The 16,436-nt window shown below is 35.7% G+C and overlaps 1 long non-coding RNA gene across 2 annotated transcripts in view; it reads left to right on the top strand.

Annotated features, from left to right (window-relative positions):
- Positions 1 to 16,436, top strand: part of LOC110402935 — a 96,802-nt gene that overhangs the window by 12,951 nt on the left and 67,415 nt on the right. The window lies entirely within an intron of this gene.

Below are 16,436 nucleotides of genomic sequence, written 5' to 3'. Positions count from 1 at the left end.
AAATTTACATGCTATGAGAATCTTTCTGTGTAATATGGCATTATGAACTTAATATTCATAATACAATGTTCACATTACTGTAAAAAAAATACACTTGAACGTGATGTAGTTGGCATTAAGTAGGGCTTATCAGCTACTTTGGTGTTCTACTGTTTAAACACACTGTAAAAACAGCAAAACAAATGTGATTGTATAAGTATATTGCTTACTGTTTGGAGATAAATCTGTAGAATTCGGAAGTAGATCTATAGAATTTAACAGCAAACAAGTCTGTTAAAATATCTAACCATCAAGTATCATAATCCATTTCAGTTCACGTGATCATTCTTGCGTTCTTTCAGCTGGAATGAAATAAAGTCTGGTGCTTGAAGTAAATAATCCCTTTGTCAGTGCACGGTTCCAGAATCGTGGTCAGACGTATCAGCTGCATGAATAATACATGATACAAATATTATTTTAAAGGAAATAAACACCTAAGAAACAAAATAGTAGTATAAGATCTTGCTCTACAATGAGTTTTGTCAGTGCACGAAGTCATGCATTTATAAAATAAAAACCATAGACAAACCATTACATTATCATTTCCTCAAATTGAATCATTAAAGCTAAGTATGTGAGATTACCATGCAAGAAAATTCACTGAAATCTGGACAGTTTGGAGTTGGAAAAAGAAAAAATAGATTCATAGAATGAGTTTACACTTTTTGATTAGCATTACATTGTTTCAAACAACATTGGTGGCAGTTCGAGTACTTCATTATAGTATAAAGGACTCTTCTGAGATCTGTACAAATATCATGAAACCTATGGAAGTCTTTATGTCCCTAGAGCCAGGATGAGTATGAGATGGGACCAGACCCAGATGTCAAGCTTGTGTTAATATTTATTGAATGCAGAAACAGTTTTAGTTTCAAAACAAGATAGTAATCAATTGTCATGCAGTATTTCTCTTTAGGTGGTTTCTACAAACAGAGCAGCCTTTTATTAAGGGTAATATCTGCTTGAGCTTATGCTACATTTGCAATAATTGATGCACTTCTATTACTGGTGGTATGTATGCAGACTTAATAACTCCAATCTTTGGCAGCATTTTTAAATAAAATTGTGCTGAATTTGGAGAATCTTTACTGTTGGAAGGGATTTAGGTTTGGTATTAATTGTTGTTTGTGTTTTTTTTTTTAATGAGAGATTCGTTGTTGTATTTTTATCGTGTTTTGATCCCTTAGGTCACAGGAGGATGACAAACCTTTTTTCTGATCTAGAATCATATAATGGCTTAGGTTGAAGGGGATCTTAAAGATCATGTAATTCCAACCGCCTGCCATGGGCAGGGTTGCCACCCACTAGGTCTGGTTGCTCAGTATTCCATCCAACCTGGCCTCCAGGAATGGCACATAACCTAAGTTCACATCAGTCCTTTCTTTTTCCCCCAATTTCATCACGTGAATGAATGCAGTACAGATATTAAACAAAAATGAGAAGTGGTCTTATGCTTTTTCCTAATGCTTTCTGATCAGGATACGCAAAGCTCTTACTTGTATGTTATGCTGTTTTTCATGTTGTGAGGTTTTACTGCATTGACTTGGAATAGAGGTGCTGGCAAAAGGAGCCCTGATTCCTCAGATAATATTAGCTATATGCTTCAGGTCATGGTGCCATTTGGATTTTAAATATGCTGGATTTCAGTGGAACTCATGTGGAAGTAACTGTGACACTCTTGGGAATTCCAGATGAGTTTTGAATCATCTGTGGGTTTTAGTGAATACTAAATGAGTTATTAAGACAAGTGTAACTGTATTCCATACTTGTGATGCAAGCAGCTGTATGAGCAGAAAAGTAAGCATATTCCTGATTTAAAAAGTAGCAGGAGACCTCAGAAGGTCACAATGTAGTGTGTGTGTTGAAGAAAGAGAGAGACTAACACATCAACAAAGCTGTTGTGGGAAAGAAATGGAAACATTCTGGCATTGGTTTGGGATTTTTTTATATTATAAAAATATGTAGGTAATAGAATAGTTTATAGGTAATAGAATGAGTTATGGAATATCATGCTGAGATGTAAACTTGCAATTTTAAAAATACCAGACAGTTTTTGTTATCATTTATAAATAAATCGTAAGCACATCATAAATGGAGAGTACAGGGAGTATAAAATAACAAGAAGATCAGCTAGTATTACCTTTTGTAGAATTATATCACTAATTAATATATTCAGGACAGTACCTGGGGGCGAGAGAAGAATGGATGTATATTTATGAATGGGTCAAGGAGCTAAATGGGAAAGAGGAAATACTGGCAATATTAGTCAGCGGTACAGATTATGAAGGAAGTGGAATTCTACTTCTGCTGAAAAGCCTGGATGTTTTCTTTATTCATTTTATTTTTGTTGTTTGTTTTGCAATCCAAATCTTGCTGGAGTAACTGAAAGGTATTCTACAGTGGTGGTAGGTTGGACTCATCTAGTGGTTGAAATCTTGTGCTGCTGAGGCACTGTCCTTTTCCAAACAAGTATTACAAAAAAAACAACAACAATAACACTTTTTTAATGAAGAAAACAACGTGAAGCCATATCTTGCTGTTACCATATTACCATACACTCAGTAATAATAAATAAATAAAACAGCAAACACCTTAACCTCTAGTGACCTTTTTTTTTTTTTTGTGAGATAAACACTTTAACCGTTACTTCTATGTATTTTCTGTTGCTAATATTATCTGGTGATTGTAACTATTTAGAACTGCTAAGGCTCTTCTTTGAAATGAGCATTTGTGGAGAGTTCTGTGTAATCCAACTCATCAAAGGAATTTCTTATTAACGTGTGTTGTACCTGAACCTTGGAAGATACAGTGCTTATTAGATCAGAGTTGTGTACACGTTTCGTTATTCCTTCAGTCACTTTATGTTATATTAAACTGTTGGTGTTCAAAGTGATCTGCTGTGCTTTTTGATTTTGGAGAGGGATTGTTTCAGAGGAGAAACTCAGGATTTATCAATTTTAGAAGAAAGGTTTCTTTATGACACTTGCCTTACAGTCCACTTCAAAGCTGCAGTTGTGATACAGCTACTCAAACATACTTCTGAAACATCTCCAATTAATGTGATGAACTGACATTCTTCTTTGGCTCCATATGGAGGTCGACAGTTCAGCATCCCTTAGCACTATGAAAAGCAAATTAATAATACTCTTTGAGTGCCTAAATAATGAATGTTGCGATGACTTTTAATACTGTATTTATCAGGATCAAGTTGCAACGTTAGTAGTAGCAAGTGTTAATCTTTTCATCTACTGCATAGATAGAAACAAGTAATTAGTATATTTCTGTTTTGTGACTTTTTCAAGTAAAACTATCTGCAGTTAAAGGAAGCCCAAAGCCCTCTAAAATGTTATAGTCCTGTTGGCTTTGACAGTTTAAAAAATAAAAAAATATTGTAGGTTTTGGATATCAAACCCTTTAAAAACAGGAGAGTTCTTCCTAGTATCTCTCGCAATGCGAAGGCCACAATAATGCTTATCTGTTTGAAACAGGTTAAAAAGGGTCTTACTGAAATTCTTACTGGAATTACTTTCATTACAATTCTTAATGTTTCTTACTGGAAACATCTCCATTAGATTACAATTGCTTTAACTGTAGATGTTTCATGGGCTTCAGCATTTTCTATCACCATTAAATCATGTTCTTAAAATAGGAGGTTCAGTCCTTCCGGTACAAGTTTTAGAAAGCTGAGTTGCTGATATAATACAAGATGCTACAAGGCTTCATAAAAGCATTTGCTTCACCAATTACTCCACGCGTGCAGTTAATCAGAATTGAAAATTTACGTATGCTTGTATATTCTTGCAGTTCTTACCTATGTTTTTTTGAGCAAAGGATTGAAACTGATCGCTTAAATTTATACGGTATTCTAAATTAGTAGCAAATTGATTGTAGGAAGAGTTTTTGTGCCTGAGGTCATCCATTAATCTGTCCTTAAAATGGTTGGCCCTGTATTGCACTCTCTCACTGAGATTTACGTAGTGTTTGTCAGGTTTGCTTTTAAGGGGCACCTTTGTTAGGTGTGAAGTTCTATGAGCCTCAGATTGTATTGTTCCCGTAGAACTCCTTAATGTAGAACGAAAATGACATGAGTAAATAAATAGGAAGAATTCTGTAGCATCCTTTTATTATTTAGTTTATTAAACTTGGAGCACTTAAAAGGACAAGAAGTCCAGAAGATTTGTCTCCTAAAAATTGTTTTTCAGGATATATTTTTTGCACTTAATCATCTTTGAGTATCCTGGCCCAAGCGTATACAATTAGTGTATATCTTAACGTTGTGTATCTGAGCATAACAAAGAAGCAACAACCTGTCAGAGCAAAGTAGTAAGGATAGTTGGTGGCTGCCTTGTTACTTTGTTTTACTTCTATTCTGCATTGTCGAACCTGGCAGTTGATGTTAGTAGAGTTGTAATATCTCCAATGAACTATTAATTTGAAAAAATAAATTAGCATAAAAATTAAATATAGCTTTTTGATGACTTGCAAGTTTATGTAAATGACCAATTTCAAAAAGAACTTAATGTAATCAGACAAATTCACTTCTCTAACTGAACATTAAATGTTCTTTGCAAATCTCATTATATGCAGCTCATGAGAATGTAATTAACTTACTAATTTATATGCAGATAGCCATCTAAATGTCAAAGCATTTTTATTCAGCAAATTCCTTCCCATTTCTGAATCGGTACTTGGAAAAAAATGTGCAAGAAAACTTGATAGAAGCTACATGAGAGGCATCCTGTCTCTCATGAATAACATTTCGACTGTTCATCTAAGCAGATGTGCTTTCAGTTGTCTCTGTTTTCAGGGCATATTCTGCATCAACTAGTGTAGTCTTCTACCTTTGTCTGTTTCAGTATGGCTGTTAGTGTAAAGTATGTATAATTAAACAAGTTTATTTTAGATTTAGTTTGAAATGTATTCTTTGTGAAGACAGTAAAAATAAATTGCTCTAGTTTCTCTACTTCATCCTGTAGTTTGAAGGCATCTGTATTCTGGTTTTAAAAAGGTGTCAGAGCATGAAAAGCAAACCAAAAAGATCAAACCAGTGTTTGGCTTCTGTTTTATTTATTTATTTTTAAGAGGCTTTTGGAAGGTTGTATCAGCTTGTTCATTTTTATTGATTTCCTATGACTGTTATTTGTAAATGACAGAATCATATTGATAGAATCATATTTTGCTAAAGGACATCTAGACAACAAGTGCTTCTGTGCTACTCTAAAGATAATTGATCTTCTGCTTAGGCTGTGACAATGCTAGCAGAATTGGGACACCTTATATATCCCTGCCTGTAAAGATCTCCTTTTTATGATGAATTTAATTTGTAGGCTCTTTAGAGATTTTTTTCTTTTCTGTGAGGTATTGGATGCGCACAGCAACCATCACATCACAGCCTCCATGCTATTTGTGCTTTCTTTACTCTGCTTTTTTCTTAAAAGTTATCCAGTATCAGATTCTTATTAGAATAGGAACATGTATGGTTAACACAATATGTAAATATATAAAAGTTGAGCCATTCAATTAAGAAAAACAATACTAATAGCATAAGTATTATTCATGGCGATATCTTACACTGAAGACTATTAATTTCTTTTTGGTTTCATTTGTTTCCAAGTGCAGATTTTTCCCTGTTTTGGGGGAAGGAAATGCTAGTAGAACTTGATTACTGTGCTTGAGAGAACTGAAACTGTATACACTTTTTTTTGTTGTTCTTTTAAAGAAGGAGCAAACAGTTGAATCCATGAGCGATTTGAAGGAGCTACTTTGTTGAGATGGCAGGCTCACTGTTTTCAGACATAATTAAAAATATATTTAATTAATAGTAACAATTAAATATTGTAGTGTTAAAGTGAAGTTAAGCTTGCTTATGAAGTCTGTTCCAAAAGTAATGCTTCATTGGCCCACAGAGTGAAAGGCAGATGTTGGTGGTATGGCAGTAGAGGCTGAACCTTCCCACCAGTACTCCAGTATATCTTGTTGCCGTGTGCAGAGAGGCAGTCTGACAAAATGGCGTCTGACATGGAATTGTGTATGAAGCAAAGGTGTGTCACTGAATTCCTCCATGTGGAAAAAATGGCACCCACTGGCATTCATTGATGCATGGAGAACGTTCCTTGAGACCAAACAGTGGATGTGAGCACAGAGAGGTGGTGGGTGGTGCCTTTCAGCAGTGGTGACTGTGACAGCTGGTCACCTCCACTGGTGCAGATTATTATGAGTGTGGCATGCAGGCTCTTGTTCATCACTGATGAAAATGCCCAGCTACTGGTGTTAACTATGATGAAAGCTAGTGTTTTGTAGCTGAGAATTTACTCTTATCAAATGGTGTTATTGTGCTCTTTTTATCTGTTGAAGTTTCCATGGAAACTTCAACAGGTCACTATGTAAGCAATGCCTCCTGTGTACACACAGTAGATTCTGACTAGAGCCATGACTAGGCTATAGAACTGGCATGTCCAGCTCACGGGACACATGTGGCCTGGGACAAGTAGTAATGTGGTTGCACAAGATCATAAATTTTTAGCTCTATTATGTTATTTTTAGTGTTATTTTTCATGAGCCAGTTGCATGTAACTTGAGTGCTGACTGTGTAGGCAACAACAGCGTGCTGTGCTGTGGAGGGGAGGGTGCTGTGCCTTGTGAACTGCCTCTCATACCCATTGGACATGCTCAGTTGAAAAATTGCTTGCATAACTTACCAGGAATTGGAGATGCAAAATAGCTCACAGATTTAGCAGTTTAGGTGGATGTGACCACTCATTTACACAAGTCAAGCATGTGTCTTCAAGGTGAAAACTAACTTATCTGTGCTATGTTTCAAACCACAACAGCATTTGAAATGAAACTTAAGTTATGGCAAGCTCAACTTATGGCCAATAATTTTATGCATTTTGATACGCTGGCTAAACATAGTCCTGGGAACAGCATGAAATACACAGCTGTGTTTTCTGTTCTCAGAAAGAAATTTGAGAATAGGCTTCAGGATTTCCAAAAACCATTTTTTATATATTTGGAACTCCATTTTCAGTTGATATAAATAATGCTACCTGTGAATTTTCAGATGAAATGCATAGAGTTGCAATCAGACATTTAACTCAAAGAAAAATTTGATTGTCTCTTTATGAGATTTTAAGTCCTATCTTAGCAGAGAAAAATATCCCTCGCTTCACAATCGCACTTGATTCATGTCATTGGTTTTTGTCAGCACGTACAAGAAGAATAAAATTTCATCCCAAATTCCTGTGTGACCCAGGAAATATTCTCTTAATTCTACGCAGCTTAGGCAAGCCAAAAGGTTGAACACTCATGCTACGGTGAGTTTGTGTCAAAGTTTTTTATCACCTGCATTTTACAACCATGCAGAAATACAGAGTTAATATTATGTGCTAAATAGGTTGTTTTATCTCTTTGATTAAATCCTACTCAATAAATGAGGTGGGGGGAGGGAGGGGTGAAGCAGGCAGAAGAAAATAAAGGAGATTCCCTATTCAGTAGCTGAACTTTTCTACCTGAAGTGTACCCTTGTCACTTGTACAAGTCTCTTCTGGAAGCAAGCTTGACTCTTCTGTGCAAATCAGCGTATTGGTTGTCAGCGTGCTCTTAGATTTGATATTCTGGTGGAGTATAAATTCTGCAGTGAAGGTAGACTCATTATCCTTGTTTACACTGAAACAAAAATAAACTGAAGCGAAATAGACATATATGGGTATATATCTACGGTGACTGTTCAATTTAAAGTAACCTCCAAGTAGAAGATTTTTAATAGCCTGTAGATTTGAAGTTAAGTGTAATGAAAAATCTTCTTTTGCTGAATTATTTTCTGTGCTTGTGTTTGATTATATTGCTGACAGAATTAATTCAGCTTATCTGTCCAGAGGAAATACAATTTCACTGAATTTCTTTTTTCCCACCACTAAGTGTATTTTCATTTTGTGAAGTATGCATGGTACTTTTACTTCTTTTCAGGGCTGTATTTTTTTTCCCTGTGAGATTATCTTACTCACTATGTTTTAAGTGAAATTATTTAACTATGTTAAACTATATCTCCTATTTACTGTGGCATGAAAACAAATTATTGTTCTTTCTTAATGCTCCTTTTCATAGTGCAGTGTTTCATCATGGCATTGTAGAGTTCAGCATTCATCTAAAAATCCAGAGAATTTAAGCACCAAGATTAGAGACTTGAGATGCTTGTTTATGTGTGATTTGCTGAATATTGTCTTGTGCTTTTCTCTGTAAACATTTCTTTTATCCACGCATAATGAACTAGTTCACAAATCAGGCTTAACTGACGTGTTGGGTGGAGCTGGAGAATGTGGAGTATTGTAAAATCTTACTAGAATTCAGAAGAAAAATGCATGATTTTAGGTTATATGCAGGAAATCCCATGCTGCATGATCCGAACACCTTAGAGATAGCGTAGTATATAACGGATATGGAACAATATGTAGATTTTATACTCGGCTCTGCTGCTCTAGGATTGGATGCCCCGTCCTTGGAGACATTCAAGGTCAGGCTGAGTGGGGCTCTGAGCAATCTGATGTAGATGTTGCTGTTCGTTGCAGGGTAGTTGGACTAGATGACCTTTAAAGATCCCTTCCAACTCAAACAATTTAATGATTCCATAGGCAGAGAGATACAACAGATAGGTTGCTACTGAGCTAATAGTGCTGACTGTCTAATTAGTGAGAGCTGTAAAGAAATACTACTGTAGTTATGACAACCATCCTGTCTTGGATATGTTTCCAATTAGCATTCATTTTCACTCAGATGGGTGACTCCTGTTAGTAATAGGGTGATTTGTCATGCACTAGTCTCAGTAAGAACAGGAGAGAGATAGTTAATAACATGGTCATTTTGACCTTGTAGGCTCTCTTCCTCTTACACCAAGTGACAAACCATAATGTTTTAATTTAAAAGGAAACTGGCAAGTTTGAGTATGGGATGTTGCCTTAACGTGCTTTTGAGATTTATGTATCATTTTCTGGAAAAGCTATTTTCATATGCTTGGGATACTATGTGGAAAATAGAAAATATTTTGAAATAGAATAGCATGTCCAACCCTAGCTTGAGTAAGAAGGCAACTAGAGGAAGTGTTGGCAATTCTCTAAAAAAATAAAGTCAAATACAGCTATTGAAAAACAGATGTTGGGTAATTTTCAAAAATGTATTTAGTAGCCAAACTTTCCACAAGTAAACTTTATATTTAGATGACACGTTTACTTTTTAAAGTGTAGCTTTTTCTGCCACTTTCTAAAAGGGCATATTGCTGTATTTCAAGAGGTATTGAATGTGTGGTTTTAAATCAATCAATTTCTTTCATATCTTAAAACTGGCCAGAGGGAGAAAAGACCAGCTAGATGAATGCATCAATTTGGCTCAGTTTATTTCTTAGGCTTCTGCTTCTTTACTGCTGCAAGCAGTATATACTAAGGGAAATAGGAGGGGAAAGCTATTCTATAGCTGTACCCTCCAAAAAAAATAAAAAATATAAAAAATTCCCTCCTTGTGTGTGTTCTTGACTGCATTTTAAAATGTGGTCCTTTTTTCAAAATATATAATAGTGAGAGCTAAATTGTACAGATACAGTCTCATTCAAAAATCCAGTGATTGTTGTAATGGCTGTTGTGAGCTGCTAACGTGCTGTGTTATGCACTTACAAAATGAAATTAATACAGTTCTAATAAACTTCCCTTATGAGAACTGTAACAAATCCAGATAAACATTTTATTAAGTATGTATTTATGTGTTCATTTCAGCCGTTTTAATCGATAAAACATGCTGACATTTATATGTTGATTAAACTTAAAACCTAAAATCAGGCATTTTGTAGAATATAACAGGAGCTAAATCAGAACTTAAGTGTTAAATAACTGTTGGGTAATTTCATATGTAATTGTTAAAAGTCGGTGGAAAAATTATCTTCTCTGAAAACTAACAGAATTGTTATTGAGGATATCAACGACTACTGGTTTAAACTCTCTTGGAGTTAACATTGTATTTGACTTAAACTCCACTTGGCTATTTCAGCTTAGCGGTTATTTTGCCATAAAAATAATTTTTGAGTCAGAGTTTAAGATTTGTACGGTGACTTGTTCTTGCACTCTATCCATGGATTCTGTATAAATAACTAACATTCTTGTTGTTACTAGCCACCTCCTGCATTATTTACAATGAATATTTGATGTCTGTCTTTTGCCTAATGAATGTGACACAGGTACTTTTCTTTAGAGTCACTGAATGAAGATCTTATTAGTTGCAGCTTGAATTTTGGCTTCCCAGTTTACGCTTGCTGATTGAAGTAATTGCTCATTTATCATCTTTCCTCTTGTCTTGTGATTAGCTGCTGCCTGTTACCTTGTTTAGAGCTAATATCTACTGTCAGAGACTTCAAACTGGATCATGGACCTAGTGCTATTTCACTATGAGTCTAGGAAAAGTGTTTCCTTTATTTACACTTCACTTTTAGAGAGGATTTGGATTACTTTTGTAGGAGTTCCTGAACTCACTTGGGAACAAAAAATGCATGGCCTGTTTTTGTCTTTGCTATTAATGTTTGTAGTTGTTTCAAATTGTAGCATCTTTCTGTAAGAACTGTTTGGTTTGTTCTAGTGTTCCTGCTCTGCCTGTGGCAGTAATAAACTCCTTAAGATCTCAAACTAATGACTTGAGCATATGTTTGAAGTATGCAATGCAGCTTGTTAGGGTAAGAGAACATAATGTTGCCAGGTCAGGAATGTCAGGTTAAATGGTGGGACTGGGGGGAGAGCAATGATGGCAGTGGAGAGGCAAAGTAGACTCATTTTTCTGGGAAGATGCTGATTGTTACTTCCTCAATAGCCTTTTAGGTTGAGATGCTTTTCCACTGGATACCAGAACTATAATCTTTTGAAGGTCCTTTATCTTAAGCTAATTCTAGTGAAAGAGAAAAAATGGTGTGACAGTTCTTGAAATGACAAGGTTCGTATTACATTTTATGGATTTTGTAAACTTCACTATTTTTAGCGAGTTTAATACTAATCTTGTAGTAAAATCTGTATTTTTATCAGTTTCAATTCCAGAAGTATGATATCCAGTTCTGCTTCTAGTAGATTGACTAAAACAAAACACCCCTGTCCCACTCTCTCGCAATTATCTAGTTAAACTGACCTGAGCCATCCGGTTTTTGCTCTGTTGTTTTCCTTTCTTAGCATTAAAAAATAAGTAGGATTTGGAAAAAAAAAAAATATTCAGATGTCTTCTCTTTAAAAAATGAAATGCACCTTGATGTGCTCTAAAGCCATACCATTAACAGAAGTATTTAGTGAATGGACAATAATTCTGTAGTGATGGTTATTCTGCTAAAACTAAAATGTTATGCCAAATATTTTTTAATAGCCTAAAAATGCCTGCTCATAACACCAAATCTCTTTCCGCTGATGTGCTTTGAGTTTGTGTTTGGCAAGATATATCCTTCTTGAGTTCCTTCCTGCCTTGACTTGATCCTTCTCACTTTGTATTATCTCTCTTATTTTACTGTTGCTGTTGTTGTTGTTGTTGTTTTTTTTCTCCCCCCTTCCTTCTGAATTACCAGTGTCTGGTTTCATTCTATTTTATTATTCTGTGGGGAGCAGTGTAAGTCGGATTGTGCTTCAACTGTGCCCGATCAAGCCAAACCATAAACAAGTTATGTTCTGTTGCGGTGTTTTATTTCCTTATTTTTCCTATGTACACAGCATTTGTACCAATAGAAGCTGGGCTTACTAATGGAAGATCTTAAGAAGCTTATCATGAAATCAAGAGGAAAAAAATCAGATGATGATAATCAGATAATTAGACAATAGGAGTTCATAAAAGATAGGAGTTGTTTAATTTAGAGTCATAGAATCCTAAAAGTAGGAAGGAACTATAAGTTACTTAGTTCTCCTCAAAATGTGGGAACGTTTCTGATTAGTAATAGATTAAAAAAATGGCCCACACCCTGGGAAAGGGAAAAAGGGAAAAAAAGAGTAAGGGCCTGAGAGCAAAAGCAGCGCCAGCAATCTGAGGAGAAACAAACTAATTTACTAGATAAGATACTGGAATGCAAAATAACACACTATAATACAATATAATTACAATTTAAGCTAATAAATCCAATACAATGAGAGAGAATGTCCAAAAATCAAAGTATGCCTTACTCTAATACCGATGATAAGACGGCTTGGGAGCTAGATGCTGCTGGGATGAGAGACAGGTGGAAAGAGCACAAGGTCTTGTGATCTGCGAGTTTTTATCTTTCCCTCTGGCCAGAAATGGTAACAGAGGAGCAAAGTCCCCTGGGGAATGTAGTAGTTCTTCTCTTCTGAGAACCAGGTACATACGCTACATGATGTTATGGTGTGGAATACCAATAACCGAAAATCATAAAACCCTGATAGGGTTTGAATCTGTCTGCAGAGGAAAACTTGGGAGTGCACAGCATACCCAAAGCACAAGCTCTTTTCTCATCGTTTCCCCTAATCTCTCTCCCAATACTTGTTGTGATTCCTTTGCTTTCTGCTGTGTGGTTGTGTCCATTCCTGGCACACAGTTTCATTCACAATGATACATGTTCTGACCATCTTCTAACTTCTAACATTCTTCTATCTTCTAACACCTCTGTTTATATCAGTCCTCAGGGAAGCTTTCGGTGTCGAGCAGTGCTGCTTATACTTTGCCAGGCTAATAGCTTTTTGTTTCATGTGGTTACTGTCACAGCGATCTTCTTTCAATTGCTCTTTATGTTTGTCATGACGGGACTGGCTTACTGAGTCCACTGCTTGCTGCCCTTGTACTTGTTAACATTGTGGAACAGGGTTTTTAAATTTTGTAATACACATATATATGTTTCTTGTTCAAATATGGCTCAATCCATCAACTTTGAATTTTGTCAGGTAGTCTGTGAGCTATTGGCACTGGAATGTTTTGCTTCTCTCTCAAGGTAGCTGTCTCCAGTCATGCAAGACATAGCTGGACTTCTCGGTAACGGTGCAGAAAATGAAATGTGGTTTTCGTATTGTTTTCCATTCACAATTAATTGCCCTTGTGGTATACTTTCCAGGGTGTGGTGGTTTCTATAAAAAAGATTTAATTTGCTTTAAAGAAGAGGGAGGTGGGAGAGAAATCTTCTTCTGACTAGAAAATTGAAATTCTCAGACTAACTTACTTTGAAGGATTTTCCCGATGCATTTCAGCACTGTGAGTTTGGAAACAGCATTAGTTTTGTTCCCATGTTATGTGGAATAGAGCTGGCCAAAGCACAGTACCATTGTGTAGCAGCTGTGATCTTAGTTTCTTTGTCAGCTAACAGATGAGACTTGAGCTACGCAAGCAAGCATGTCTTCCTTATCGCACCTTCATAACTGTTAGACTGGACAATCACAGTTTGGTGAAGAAAGTCCAGGAGAAAACTTGAGAGAAAAAGAAAACTTTTCCTGTGGTCAGAGAGTTCTTCTTGTTTAACAATTATTTGAGGACTTTTCCTTTCAGATGTGGGTGATTTTTGGGGGGTATGTGTTTCCCTCTACTCCCCCCCCCCCCCCCTTTTTTTTTTTTTTAGTCACATTTACTATCAGGATAGTATCCTTTAGAACTTGTGGAATATGTGAGATGTCTCTTCTGTGACGATGCTTATCGACCTTGCCATGTCAGGCTTTGTTTTACATGAGAAATACTCTATAATGATAACTACTGTGGAAGACTGGTCTAAAATAGATTTAACTTCGGAAAGAAAATCTTTTGAGTTTTTCTAGCTCGAAGCTGGTTAAATAAGCTAAATACGCTAACATTGCAATTTCCTCTCCAGCAGGGCTACGGTCCAGTCTTTATTAAGTTACAGGAATACATACGAGGTTGAGACGGACACAATGTAAGAGGCATCATATTTGCTCCTGGCTTGTTTCTTGTGGATCCATATTAGAGTGTTCGTAGTAAAATTTAAATGAAAAATGTTTACCCTTTCCTCCATTGGTTGCTGCATTCAGGTACCAGTGAGAGAGTAAGAACAGGTGGAAAATGGCACTGAGATCATCCTACACCCATGAGGTTTTTATTAATTTCTGTAGATTAGAATGTATGATAATTATCTAATTTCAATCTTAAAATGTATAAAAAATACATTATTATACAACCTAGGTATAGATATTTATTTGGAAAATTGTTTTGTATTATTATTTACTGGCAAATATCATAGTATGTGAAATATAAGCTTTATTTTAGTTGCATCTCTGTGAATCACTCAATGTAGTTTTAATTAATTTTTTTTGTAGTTTTTTCTGGTGGTGCCGTGTTTCTGCATGACCGTTCCAGAGCTCAGATCTGAGGAGAATTTATCCACATTTTATGTTAGTTGGTGATGTCTTAACATCTTGGAGTTCTTTACAGGATCTAAACAATTTCTAAATACTATTTAGAAGTAACCCACTGCAAGTGAAAGATGAATGTATTTCCAAGGTACTTGAAGACAAGTAATCATTATCTGGTAAAAAAAATTTATAAAAAATTAATTCTGGGTTACTTTCATTTCTGAAATATTCATTAAATTGCCTAACTGCATACCTCAAATGTGTTTTGGAAAGCAGAGTAAAGGAATTGTATATATCCCTCTTGGGAAGTACCTAGGGAATGTCTGTCAAATCTGTGTAGTTTCCCTCCAGTGGAGAGACTGCACCTTGAAGAAATACATTACTGATGATTGCATTTGGCATAGGTGATAATAGCATTTCACAAACAAATCAGATGAAGGAGAACTACGAATATCTTCTTTGCTTCTCTTTCATGTGAACCGAAGGTACTAAGAGATCAACACTGAGAACTAGTGCTATGTTTGATGTTTGTGTGAACCCCATAAGAGTCTTGTCATGGAAGGGCGAGAGAAGATATTGGTCACGAATAGTCCTAGTTCCTCCAAAAACGTCATGTATTTCTGGAAGTTAATAAACCAAGTCTGAGTCGAAGCTCTTTTCTTGGGGTTACCCAATCTGCACATGTAGTCTGTTCAGAATGAATTCATTGCTGAATTTACTGAACTACTTGTTTTGGTGTATTGTTTATTGTCCTCTTTGCTACATTGGGTCTGAAATCAAATGTTTATACGAATCTCAGGAAATATTTGCCAAAAGCATTTTGTGGATAACATGTGGATTAAAAACAAGTTTGAGGCAGTCATTCGCTGCTCCAGACAGTTCCCAAGCGGTTTAAAAAAAAAAAAAGAAAGAAAGAAAGAAAAAAATAATTGGCTTTGAAAATACCTAATCATACAAATCATACAAGTTAGGCAATGCAGTTATCAATACTTTGTGAATCTTGAGTTCATAGGCTGTTTAACTTATTTACTAATAGGGAGGGTCTAATGTATTTACTAATGAGCCTAATTAAAAAGGTCCTTGAATAATAAAAGGTAGGGCTGACAACTGACAAAGCAGTGTACAACACTTTACCAACAAAAAAATATTTAAAGAGCTCTATCTCAAGTCTCCACCTCTGCAAATAGTCCTGACTTTTAGGATGAAGTAGTCCAAAGGAAATGTAATTCTGAAATCTTGCATCCATTGTTTATATTTAAAAATTCAGAGTTACTGTGACTCGTGACTCAATTTGTGACTCATAACATTAAATGTCAAATGACAATTATTTTCTGCTGTGTCAATTTAGCTTAATCAGATGGGAGATTCCATAACCTTTTGCTTCGGTTCTGTAACCCTTCATGATTACTGCTTCTATTTCATCAACATATGTCAGCTCCTTTGCAACACCTCTTGACAATGGACTTGACATACTTCATAGTCAAATTAGTCTTCTGTGTGTGATTCTTCTTCTGTTTCTGTTTACAGTCAGTCTGTGTATGTATCCTCTTCTAAATATGGTACAGGAATACAACTACGCATCCCACAAGAAAATAAAAATGTATTTTGCCTGCTAACAGTACACCACACTTAGAGCACTATTCTCCTTCCAAAATCCTGAGGAACTCCTAGGACTAGTGAAAGGTGCATAATTCAGTTTTGTCCTGCATTTAAACTTTTCTGCTATCAAAGTTAACCTGAGAACCAAGTGCTTAAAAAGAAATAAGCAAATTGGTTTCAAGTATGTCTGCTATGTTTTATGAATACACCATCATAGTTGTTTACTGGAGCTATTTGAGAAAGAAACAGTGCTAGATACTTCTAGTATCTGCAGCAGTATCAGCTTCTCACCGACACAGCACTGCTGTACTCATTTTGACTGACTTTCCCTTTCCATTTACTTATTAACTTGAATGACACCGGATTCAGTCAGGTAAACTGATTTGTGTCACGGGTCTGCAGGATTCATCTAGTTGTGTTTTAATGCACTAATCATCTTGAGAGATGATTCTATAGAAGAATACTGAATAATGTTCTCAAGTTATATGTGGTGCT

The sequence above is a fragment of the Numida meleagris genome, chromosome 7 (genome assembly GCF_002078875.1).
Source record: "Numida meleagris isolate 19003 breed g44 Domestic line chromosome 7, NumMel1.0, whole genome shotgun sequence".
NCBI classification, from domain to species: domain Eukaryota; kingdom Metazoa; phylum Chordata; class Aves; order Galliformes; family Numididae; genus Numida; species Numida meleagris.
This window is presented reverse-complemented; position numbering and strand designations above follow the sequence as displayed.